Consider the following 14,025-nt stretch of genomic DNA (forward strand, 5'->3'; position numbering starts at 1 on the left):
TAAAGCTGTAATATACTTTCATAAAGTGTTTTAAATGCTTTCCACAGGAGAATCTTATTGAACTGAAGAGAATAATAATTGAAAAATAATTGCACTCTCTTTCTGAGCCAAGATACATTTACTCTCTCTGTGTAAATATTAGAATAAAATATTCAGATGAGTTTTTTTTTTCAATTTTAAAGAGTATTTTTAGTCTTATAAGTAGGAAAGTAGTTACCAGATGTATTCCATGAGAAGTGAGGAAACATTGGCAACTATTAATAATAAATTAGTAATTTACATACATTAATTAGGAAAAAATTAGAAAAAAGAAGAAAGGCAAATTGGTAACAGTACAAATTTGTTTCTGCCAGATTTTGACTTATCTGGAATTCATTGCTACTTCCTTATTCGTTACTTTTATTGAAGGTTTTCCAAAATTTCAAGACTGTTCACAATTATTAATCTCTTTAGGAATCTTTTGTTTTTACTACTTATTTTTTCTGCCTCTCGATTGATGATAGCATCATCATAAGCATTTGATAGGTAATGTTAATATGACTCTGAATATTCAAAACCCAAAATGTTGAAAAATTTTGTTTTTGTATATATATCTTATGTTTAAAAAAATGAAATATTACTACAAAACATATTGCAGATAAGTAAAGGATTTCTTTTTCTTCTGTCCCATTTATTAAATTTCACGGGCAGCAGTTCATGTTTCAGCTTGAGTCCTTCTCATCTCCTGTTCTATATTGTAAGAGTTCAGTCAGGGTGGTGAGAAAAGTTGTAAGACAAAGTTACAGGGAATGACACAAACCTTCTTGGAAGTCTGGGAGGTTTTGCAAAAGTTTCAAGAGGGAATTATGACTGAAGGCAGCCAAATCCTCTTATCCAGATCCTGAGAGCAAAGGGCAGATAACAAGGGAATGTAAAGGAATTTATCTAGATAAATGTGTTTACTCCTGTCTCTAGAAACCAACCTTTGATCATTCTCACACAGGACTGCTCTCTACTCGGGGGGTTGACAATGTTAATTACCCACAACTTGTGTTTGCTCCAAGCCTTAGTCATTAAATCTGACTAAGGCGATTTGTAGCCAGCTTATGGGGGCTGCACTCTCTTGGCTACTGCACTGTCTCCCTGGTGCTGCTGAGCTATGTGGTCCCCTAGCCTTGCTGTCAGGCAAAATACCTGTGTCAGCATACTGCTTTCATTTGTTGCTTAGCCAGAGTCTGCGGGACAGACTTGGCACTATATCTCTATGTATCTAGCTAGCTAGCTAGCTGTCTCCCTTTCTATTAATCGTTTATCATCTGTCATCTAACATCTATCTATCATCTATCCCTTTATCACCTGTCCATCATCTGTATCTATATGTATTTATATAGCTATATATAAATATATCTGTATGCATATATATCATATATATCCATATCATTTAAATTTATAGATTCTATATTGTAATGTTTAAATATCTGCTTTTCTGATGAATATTGAGTTCATCCCCAGATGTTGATTTGTATTGTCTTCCAAGTTTACTCTTTTATTTTTTCATTTCTAATGTGACTGAATAAATTTTTATGTCTTTGACTACTCTGGTTTCCTATGTGCTCTGTTTCTTACTGTTTTATTTTAAATAATGTAATTTTTACATGCTGTTGTTTATCTTTTTTATGTAGAACATAGATACTCTTAAAATAAATCTAGATGATCAGCTTTCTCTATTTCATACTTGAAAATATCTCTTGTCATGTATTCAAACATCTAGGGTATCTTTTATCATCTAAAAGTTATTCTTTTAATGTGGAAAATATATTTGTCTTGTTATGTGGTTTCATATTTAAGTATTAATTCATCCTTACATGAAGAATATATTTAATATTCTATATTTATTTTTGACTTAAAATATTTTTCACTTTTAGATTTTTAACTAACCAGTTGTGTGTGTGTGTGTGTGTCTGCTGTGAGTCCAATAATTTTTTAAATAAACTCAATACATAATACAATGAATAATATCTAATTTTCTCAATATCTGTGTTGGTATGAACCTGTACAAATTGCATATATGTGGAAAACTGGTTGGGATTCTTTATTCTTTTTCAGTGACCATTTCAATTTTTATGATTTATTACTTTAAATTATCATTGGTTATTATGTCTTGATATCAGATAGATTTTGTGTAATCTTTCTCCCTTACAATTATTTTTACTATTTATGCATCTTCACAATTTCTTATAAAATTTATAATTACTAATTCAATACTTACAGTTTTGTTTAAATTGTATTAAACCTGTGTTGAATCCATAGATCAATTTGGAAGAAATTGGTTCTACAGTATTGAATCTTTCAATCCATACAAATTTTATGTCTTCCTCTACTTTTCTATATTTTTCTGTGTATAAACTTATCACATATATTATCAAATCTATTCCTAAGCATTACCTACATTGGTGCTATCATTAATGTAATTTTCTTTTTTAATTTTAATTGTTTGTAATAGAAATGCTTTAGATTTTTTAAAAATGTCTACCTGATTTCTGGGAAAACTAATAAACTCAATTAATTGAGATACGCTATCTTTAGATTGTTTGAGATTTACTATGTTGACAGTTTTATCATCCTTAAATCACTGCAACTTTTCAATCATTGCTTTCTTCTACCTGTGCCTTTCATTTGTCTTCTTCCTCTGCTTCATCCTCTCCCTTTTCTTCCTCTACCTCTTCTTTCCTCATTATTTTTTCAATCTTATTATAATCAAGGCTTCACTAAAATATTAAATATGTTAAATTATGAAATATTTTAAAATACCTAATATGTCTTTGTTTCTTAATGCTTTCTCTTTTTATCTCTCTCTTCTCTCTCCATCCTTCTGTCTCTCTTTCCCCTCTGAATATAATCAATTGTACTTAGATGACATGCCTTTATTACATTTTTCCCCTTTAATTTATTAAAATTTTAACTTTTAAAAATATTTCAGAAGTATAAAACTAGAGAGGCGAACCTATGTAGATAATCTTTGTAATATTTTTTCTTTTTTTTTTTTTTTGGAGACAGTGATCATACAGTGACATGATCTCAGCTCACTGCAACCTTTGCCCCTGCATTCAAGCAATTCTTATGCCTCAGCCTCCTGAGTAGCTGGAATTACAGGTGTGCACATTCCACACCTGGCTAATTTTTACTTTATGGATTTCTTATGTCTTTATTTAATTATCTCAATATTTTCTGTATGTATTTCAATATCAGCTATATCTGCTGCATAAAAATATTGTGATTGCTGGCAGGGTGCGGTGGCTCACACCTATAACTCCAGCACTTTGGGAGGCAAAGCCAGGTGGATCACTTAAGGTCTGGAGTTGAAGACCAGCCTGGCCAACATGGTGAAACCCTGTCTCTACTAAAAATACAAAAGTTAGCCAGGTGTGGTGGTGGGCACCTGTAATCCCAGCTACTCAGGAGCCTGAGGCAGGAGAATTGCTTGAACCCAGCAAGCAGAGGTTGCAGTAAGCTGAGATCACACCATTGCATTTCAGAGAGTGAGGTGCCATGTCAAAAAACAAAACAAAAAGATTGCTTTGTTCTCATGGACGGTTACTTAGTTAATAATCAAGTATTCACTCTCAATACAATTAATTATTTTAATTTCAATTATATTAAAATTAATAGTGAACAATTTTATTATGCTGAGGTTGACAGTAAACAAACTTTGAAAAGTGATAATATTTGCTATTTTATTCGGGGGTACTATTTGGGAAGTGGTATATACTTTATATGCATACACACATACACACACACGGCAAATATATAAAATAAATGTATGTATAGTCCATCCTCTTAGTTTTACAGTCTCCATGCAAGTTGCATTAGATATTTCTCTTGTCAACATCATAATTTGAAAATTTTTTTGTCCTTTAGAAATCAAATTTAGTTCATTTTTACTTAATATAATTGATTACTTAATGTACTTGCAATTACTACTTCAGACTTAGTGTTTAAAGTTTTTCTTCTGCTATATTATTATTATGCTTGTTTCAGTTTTCCTGTTGGGTTGAGTGAATTTTTTGCAACAATTTAACAAGACTTTACTTAGAAGTCATACTTTCTATTTTTAATTGTTCGTTGGTTGCCCTCAATACACAATGTGCAGACTCCCTATTGGTGTAACAAATTAGATAAGTACAATTTCAAATTTTCATATCCTTCACCCACTTTTTGATGGGGTTTTTTTTCTTGTGAATTTATTTAAGTTCCTTGTAGATTCTGGATATTAGCCATTTGTCAGATGAATAGACTGCAAAAATTTTCTCCCATTCTGTAGGTTGCCTATTCACTCTGATGATACTTTCTTTTGCCGTGCAGAAGCTTTTTAGTTTAATTAGACCCAATTTGTGAATTTTGACTTTTGTTGCTATTGCTTTTAGTGTTTTAGTCATGAAGACTTTGCCCATGCCTATGTCCTGAATGGTATTGCCTAGGTTTTCTTCTGGAGTTAATTTTTAATATAGTTTTAGGTTTTGCGTTTAAGTCTTTAATCCATCTTGAGTTAATTTTTGTATGAGGTGTAAGGAAGGAGTCCAGTTTCAGTTTCCTGCATGTGGCTATCCAGTTTTCCCAACACCATTTATTAAATAGGGAATCCTTTCTCCATTGCTTGTTTTTGTCAGGTTTGTCAAAGATCAGATGGTTGTAGATGTGTGGCATTATTTCTGAGGCCTCCATTCTGTTCCGTTGGTCTATATTTCTGTTTTGGTACCAGTACCCTGCTGTTTTGGTTATTGTAGCCTTGTAATATAGTTTGAAGTTAGGTAGTATGATGTCTCCAGCTTTGTTCTTTTTGCTTAGGATTGTCTTGGCTATGTGGGATTTTTTTTTTTGGTTCCATATAAAATTTAACATATTTTTTTCTAATTCTGTGAAGAAAGTCAATGGTAGTTTGATGAAGATAGCATTGAATCTATAAATTACTTTGGGCAGTATGGCCATTTTCATGATATCAGTTCTTCCTTTTCATGAGCATGGAATGTTTTCCCATTTCTTTGTGTCCTCTCTATCTCTTATTTCGTTTAGTTTGTAGTTCTCCTTGAAGAGGTCTTTTACAACCGTTGTAAGTTGGATTCCTAGGTACTTTATTCTCTTCGTAGCAATTGTGAATGAGAGTTCACTCATGATTTGGCTCTCTGTCTATTATTGGTGTACAGGAATGCTTGTGATTTTTGCACATTGATTTTGTGTCCTGAGACTTTGCTGAAGTTGCTTATCAACTTGAGGAGATTTGGGGCTGAGGTGATGGGGTTGTCTATATAACAGATACTTCTCAAAAAAAGACATTTATGTGGCCAAAAAAACCTATGAAAAAAAGCTCATCATCACTGGTCATTAGAGAAATGCAAATCAAAACCACCATGAGATACCACCTTATGACAGAATGGTGATTATTAAAAAATCAGGAAACAACAGATGCTGGAAAGGATGTGGAGAAGTAGGAATGCTTTTACACTGTTAGTGGGAGTGTAAATTAGTTCAACCATGGTGGAAGACAGTGTGGCGATTCATCAAGGATCTAGAACCAGAAATACCATTTGACCTAGCAATTCCATTACTGGGTATATACCCAAAGAATTATGAAACATTCTACTCTACAGACACATGCACATGTGTGTTTATTGTGGCACTGTTCACAATAGCAAAGACTTGGAACCAACCCAAATGCCCATCAATGAGACTGGATAAAGAAAATGTGGCATATACACAGCATGGAATACTATGCAGCCATAAAAAAGAATAAGTTCATGTCGTTTGCAGGGACATGGATGAAGCTGGAAACCATCATTCTCAGCCAACTAACACAGGAACAGAAAATCAAACACTACATGTTCTCACTCATAAGTTGGAGTTGAACAGTGAGAACACACGGTCTCAGGGAGGGGAACATCATGCACTGGGGCCTGCCAGGGGATCAGGGGGTAGGAGAGGGATAGCATTAGGAGAAATAACTAATGTAGGTGTTGGGTTAATGACTGCAGCAAACCAACATGGCACGTGTATACCTATGTAACAAAACTGCATGTTCTGCACATGTATCCTAGAAATTAAAATATAATTTAAAAAAATTCAACTTTTTCTCAATGATTATCTATTTATACCTCATGTTATTTTTGGCCAATGTTTTATTTATACTATATTTCAGACTCCTTTCTTTCGATATTACTTCTGTAGTCAGGATTAATACTCATTACACTAAGCAATGTACTTAGCAATTTCTTTGTTAAACATCATATCATGTATTTTACTTCTCCTATTCTGTTTATTTTCCTCTAAGAAATGTTCTTCAATCTTCCTCTAAGTCTCAAATTTCTAGATTTTCCAGGGAGAGGCATTTTGGCTTTTATGTATATTACCTATTGTTATATCAGAAAAGTAAGAATTTTTAAGTACATCAATGTTATTACTGACTTGTCAATATTGAATTTGTGGACAACATATCTATGACATAAATAATTAATACCTGTAATTGTGATTGACAAATAATCTTTTTAAAAACTTTCAATTGGAGTAAAATACACATAACTTAAAATTTATCATTTAACCATTTTTAAATGGACAGTCTCAAGATATTGAGTCCATTCACAATGTTATACAATCATTATCATCATCTATTCCAGAGCTCATTTCATCATGCAAAACTGAAACTCTGTATCCATTAAAGGATTACTACTCATTCTGCCTCCCACCCCAGCCTCTGCTAATCACCATTATTTTACTCTCTGATTCTATGAATTTAACAACCCAATGTACTTCATTGAATTTGGTAGTTTGTTATTCTTTTTGTGGCTGGCTTATTCCACTTAGCATAATTAGTCAAAGCTCTTCCATGTTGTAGCAGGTGTCAGAATTTATTTCCTCTTTATGGATAAATAACATTCTTATATTTTTTTTATCCATTTATCCATTATAGGCAATTGGGTTACTTCCACCTTTCGGCTATTGGGATGCACTGGTATTTATTAAAATATTAAATTGTTAATTTGTTGATAATTATTTATAAAAACAAAAATTTACAGATTTGAAAGCAAAAAATACATTAATTTTTATACCGAACAGTTGCCTCTTTGAACATATCAGCATGGTAAACAGAATTATGGAAAGCAATACAAATAATTACAAAATAATATTTACATTTAAAATGATAAAAAAGAAATGCATGCAGTCTTGAAAATTATAACAGTATATTTGATTTAATATTTTATTCTACAGTCTGTAATAGATTATTTTATGAGAAAGTATACTTTAAAAAATTGAGTGAAGCTGAAGAATATCAGTTTGGAATGTATAGAGAATAATGATCATAAAACCAAAAGCAAGCAAAACAAAAGCAAACAAAACAATAAAATTAGTCAAAATACAGTCTAATATAGGATGATAGCTTAGGTTTAGCCCACAACACAAAATTTAACTGAATCAGCAAATTTCTAAATTTTACAATGTAAAAAATGTGTTACTTTTTACAAACTTTACAGTGAGTGTACCCCAGCTGCACTGAAATTAAAAAAGAGCTCCAAATAATTTGTTAAAATAGGAAACTATTAGCCTCCTTTCATTTTTACCATAATCCATCTGTAAGGCGCATTTAAAAACATACTTTAACTGAGGCCATATTTTCCAAATGATTTCCCTAATGGAGTACAGTTGACATTTATGTCAATGCAAATATCATCTACAACATGGAAATTTTTATGGTTGATTGGCTTAGGATATAGGATTCCAATCCAAAATGTTGGGTTAAATTTCTGCCATGCCACTTATACTCCATGTGAATTGAAACAGATTTCTTAAATTTCTAAATCTGCACAGTCTTTTTTTTTCAATCTATAACAGAGGGTTCTTGATAATAAATGACTGTCTTTCATAGGGCCACAGTAAAGATTCAAAGAACTGGCATTCATGAAGTCAAACATACCATAAAAGTTAATGGTAAGAAACAAAGTGCATGGTAGTGATGAACACAGCAAGGTTTGGAGTGAGAGTGCATTTAAAGCCCAGATCTATCACTGTTATAATTATTAATTGGCTCATTGTCCGTTAACATTACATATATTTGATGGAATACTAAATATAAACATAAAAAATACATTTTTTGCTTGTATTTAAAATGAGGATATTATTTATCTCATTTCCTAAATATAATTTTGAGGATTTAATGATTTAATAAATATAAAGAACTTCATACAGCAGTATGATGAAGCAGCCTTATGGTAGGTCAGTTTGATAGATTTTGTACATTATTAAAATTGTTATTTATTTTATGTTCTCTCATTTTTTCCAATGCTTGTATTGTTTTAAGACTTTCAAATATTTAGAAGAGATTTATAGGCAAATCAAAATCTTCGTAAACATTATTCAGGCCTTCTAATATAATTTGCTTCAAGATCTAAAAACATCTGTCATTTGATACAATGTGGTTTTATGTTAATTCATGGAGAAGAAGAAAAATATTGCATAAAATGAGGTATACTTTTATTACAATGAATCATGGAACACAGTTTTATTTAACAAACTAAATTATTGGTACTGTAAACAAGATTAGAAAGATAAATGTCATTTTTAATGAAGTATTTTATCTCACTGTAGTATGAAAGCAAACACCACATAAACGTATCAGACCCACCAAAATTTTATACAAACTGCTTGTCCTTGGTTAAACCCTAGAAGTTCAAAATGAAATGTAATGTTTACTCTTTAGAACTCTAAAAATATAAGAGTTACTTAATTTACCTATATCATTCCTCAAGGCATTTTATAAAAGAAATAGGATAATTTAATCTTAGGCAATAGAAATAAATTTTTCATGTTCAGCTAAGTTACAATAATGTAGACCTACATTTTTTAAATTTTCAAACTCAGAGTTTGTTTTAAAATGATTCAAATTTTATATTTTTAAAAAAATTTATCAAATAGCAGCTTAAATTTATATTATTTTTGAATTATGAGCCACTTTGGATATTTTTCATCTTAATTCTAAAATATATAAAATATAATTATTTATCAATAATGATCATTTTCACTTTTTTTTTTTTCTTAAGATGAGCTCTCACTCCGTTACCCAGGCTGGATTACAAGATAAGTCACAAGATGATAGCTCACTGTAGCATTCAATTCCTGGGCTCAAGTGATCTTCCCACCTCAGCCTCCGAGTCCCTGATTTCATAGGCATGTGCCACCACACCCAGCCACCAATGTGTTGTTAAAATATATGTCAAGTGAAATGGAGAGATAGAAAGGGATTCATTAAAGGATACAAAACCACAGCTACAAAGAAGGGATGAGTTCTAGTGTTCTCTACCACTGTAGAATTACTAACAATAATATATGGATTCAAACAGCTAGAAGGAGGATACTAAATGTTCTTAGAACAAAAAAAAAATGAGATGATAAATAGTATTGGTCAATTAAAAAAATGAAAAATAAAATAAAATATGTCAATCAGTTTGAATTTCTTCCAAAAAGAGGTATATATTTATGTTCGCATATGTTCTGTAAACTGCATTTTAATCTTAGAAAAAATTGATATAATCAATTTATCAATTGATTAATCAAATGAATGCTTTAATCAAACCAATGTTTTAAATGAAATGTCCTATTAAATATAATCATGAATATATAATTTGTTGTATGTTATATTTTAATTATGTAGTGCAAAAAATGTAAAAAATGGTTTTAAAATGTGTATTGTTATAAATTATATCTAACATTTAAGCTTGCTGTCAGGGCAACTACACTTTCTTACTAGATGCTCTATTGTTTGATTTGGAAAATAGAAAAGTATAAAGTAAGGATCAAAAATATGCTTTATGAATCTAGCCAGAACATATCTAAATTCAGATATCAAAACAATTTACTTACCATGTGAATATACCTGAGACTAGAACAAAGTTCTATTTCTTTTTTTATTTTTTTTTATTATTATTATACTTTAAGTTTTAGGGTACATGTGCACAATGTGCCGGTTAGTTACATATGTATACATGTGACATGCTGGTGTGCTGCACCCATTAACTCATCATTGAGCATTAGGTATATCTCCTAATGCTATCCCTCCCCCCTCCCCTGACCCCAGAACCCAGCCATCCCATTACTGGGTATATACCCAAAGGACTATAAATCATGCTGCTATAAAGACACATGCACACGTATGTTTATTATGGCACTATTCACAATATCAAAGACTTGGAACCAACCCAAATGTCCAACAATGATAGACTGGATTAAGAAAATGTGGCACATATACACCTTGGAATACTATGCAGCCATAAAAAATGATGAGTTCATGTCCTTTGTAGGGACATGGATGGAACTGGAAATCATCGTTCTCAGTAAACTATTGCAAGGACAAAAAGCCAAACACAGCATGTTCTCACTCATAGATGAGAATTGAACAATGAGAACACATGGACACAGGAAGGGGAAGTTCTATTTCTTTTTCCAGGATACAGCATCCCAGCCAGGAACTGCTTCCAAATTCTATTACAGTTTACATACTTTGAATTTTTTTTCAATATATGGATCTGTATTCTAATTTGGAATTTGAGCAAATTATTCTTGTTAATACTTAAAATCCACACTGTAGTGTTAATACTGATTTATATTTAATGGAATTTGGCAGTTTGTTTTTTCTGTTTTATTATTAAACAGATATATTGAATGTCTAAAATATGCAGAACACTTTGGTTCCTTTCAGGCTGTAAAAATGAATTGAGAATGAATCATTTATTCAAGGAATTCATAATGTTTTTAATTAAATGACTAAGGAGTTCCAAGAAAAAAGAAATTATTTTAATTAATGGGATCAAAGACGTCTCCAGAGGAATGAAGTTGTATCAAGCTGAGACTTGGAAGAGAGACAAGGATTTGCACATATAGGTAAGGACTTAAGTGGTGATTCAGAAAGGAGCATGTCCAGAGGGAAGTTTGGGGTGTGTAACATATTATAAGTTGGTCCACAAAAAACAGAAAGGATTGCTAGTTGGCAAGCCTTTGTAGGAATTTCGGTGTCAGTCTAAAGTATATATAGGCTTTATTTGCCACATAATGGTATGACCTGAAGAGTTTCCATGGTGAACAACAAGGTCAATGCTATTCTGAAGAAAAGATAATTAGGCTTCAACATCCCAAAGCACTTGGAGGAAGAAGGTGAACCAAACATTATGTAATAGATGGAAATTCCATGGTAATGGGTATTTGTCAATCTCATGGTGACAGATACAAGACTTCCAAAATTCTAGCATTTACTAGGAATTTTTTTGATTACTCCAAATACTCTCTACAATCTCTATTTTGTTCTTTCAAATTAAAAATTCACTCCATTTATTTTTGAGGAAACTTGAATTAGATACCTAAGGCAGGATAATGATAATTTTTCTGTTGGTTGTTTTCTTTAAGTAAAAACAATATTCTGTGAATAAAAGTGGCTAAAGTCTTGAGCAATCCTTCTATAAAAAGGTCTATGAAAGGCCAGTAGACTAAGCAAACACATGTTCAACATCATTGGTTATCAAGTAAATACTTATTAAAATTTCAGTGTGATATCATCACATACCCCTTGAAGATAGTGTGATATTTTGCAGTTTAATTTTATTCTTTAATTCTAAAATGTTTATATTACTATTACTAAATGTTAGCCAGAATGTGCTTAAATATTATTGGATGGAGTGCATCGACCGATCAACAGTTGGAAATTGCTCACTCAGTTCTCTTGAAGGTAAGTACACATGTACTTTATTTACAGTAATTTTACTAACATAAAAAATACTCCTAAGAAGGAGTTGAATAATAATATTCATTGCAGTGCCATTCATAACTACAAGCAGAAAAAGAAATCCATCAACAAGTGAATGGATAAACAGATTCCAATGTGCTCTTAAAATGGAAAAACTCTTCAATAATCAAAAGAAACAAATTCTTGAAACAGAAAACTTGAATGAAATTGAAAAGGCTTGTTCTAAATAAAAAAAAAAAAACTATTACAGATGAAAGGGTATTTCACGTATAATTACTTTTACATGTCCATTAAAAATAGTATATGTCAACTTGGTCATCCTTGCAATGTACACATTTTATTTCTAGTTTGCTTTTTCATAGTGACATAATATCACTATTGTTTTATAGATCATGCTTCTTTAGATTTACACATACAGTGACTACTTTCGCTGATAAGGCTTCTTTTTTGTTTTTTCACTCTTCTGAAAAGATCTGTAACCTGAATTATATCTTTCATGATGCTTTATTGAGGTTCTGTCAATAGAAAATGCTCCATATTATCTCATTTGAAAATGATCTAATGTCTTCATCTTAAATATATGTTTTGCTGGGTATATAATTCCAGACCAAAGTTATTTTCTGTTAGAAAATTGAGTTTATGATTTCATTGTGCCCCATCTTCCATTGCTTCCATTGATGTGGCACTTTTATTCTATTTCATTGGTAATATAAAGTATTGTAAATATTTTCTTTGAGTTTGCTTTTTGTTTTCACTATGATATAATAAAGTGCACATATTTTTCTCTACTTTGTTCAGAAATTACAGGATCACTGGGATTTTTTTCTCTTGTCTTTTCAACCCTTGATTTAATTTTGATAAATTCTTTCACATTATCAGTTAAAATGTTTATTCTTGTCCCAGTCTTTTCTTTCTTCTCTTTCTGGAAATACAGTTATATACAGTAAGCTATTTAGTACCAGTTGTAGAAGTATTGGGGGCAGTAAAATATTTTTATCCAGCCCTCCTGAAAGAGTGGCATGGTGGTCATACTGGAACAGCCAAGGAAATCTAGAAAGGCAGGCACATCCATCTGTCAACAGGGGGCCACAATAGTGAGTTGCTGGAAAAGACTCTGGAAGTCTGGTATCTATTTATCTGGCTGTGGACATGGACTGCTGATGGTCAGCTAGGTGGGCAGCTGAGAAAAAACTAGATGTAGAAGGGGAGAGTTCAACAAGTTGGAAACTGGTAGCATCTCTGGATTTCCCTGGAGTGTCATGAAGTACATGGTAAGACTAAAATTGGATTCTACTTCTGCATGTGTCTCGTATTGCATATAAAATGATAAGCTGAGAGACTTATGGCAGCCAATTCTGCATTCTTAATGACATATAAACTTGTCTTTTAGACAAGCCTTACCTAATAGGAAATACAGATCTATGTTAGCCAAGTTGAAACACTGGAAACTAAATATAAGAAAAGGATGTGAGGAATTGTTAAAACTTGCTTTGGATTCCACCTAGTTGGTGGTATGAAAGCTTATGGAATTAAGTTATATCACGACTCCAAATCTGTCATTGATTTTCCTAAAATTTCTGGTTACATATTGTGTAATAAGTAAATGATTAAATCATCTACATCTTTTTCACTATGTATGTTTTCCTAACTATCTTTTTAAATATTTGAGTCTTTTTCTGTGTAAAGATACTTGTCATTTTATAATACTTTCAAATTGCCATGATCTAATACTTTGAAATTTACCTATGTGATGTTTTACTAATTCCTATTTCTGGAATTCTCAATAGGCTTATACTGGAACATTTCAATCGCCTTCTTTAATTTTAGTGTTTATTTATTCTTGCATTATTTAAAATTTTATATAGTATTTATCCATTCTCTCACTCTCTTATTGACATTGTTTTAATTGACTCTATTTCACTATGATATATATTAATGAATACATTTTATACATCTGCTATATATGTCTATTTTATATATTAATAATTTTATAGCTATATGTCATGTTTGTACATAGAGTAATATATATATTTGTGTGAGTATATATATATATATACACATATCTCCTACATTTTTAATTGACTCTTTTATATACCTTTGCATCATAATTATTTTGGTTTATACCTTTGTAGTATTTTGTATATTTTGTATGTATTAATATTTAATATTCTTAAACATTAATAAGTCCATTTCAGATTCAAAATCCAAGGAACTAGAGGTGTTTTTTCTTCCTAATTTGTTAGACTCATTGTCTATCTGTAACGAAGTTA

This window comes from Pan paniscus, chromosome 4 (assembly GCF_029289425.2).
Source record: "Pan paniscus chromosome 4, NHGRI_mPanPan1-v2.0_pri, whole genome shotgun sequence".
Taxonomy (NCBI): domain Eukaryota; kingdom Metazoa; phylum Chordata; class Mammalia; order Primates; family Hominidae; genus Pan; species Pan paniscus.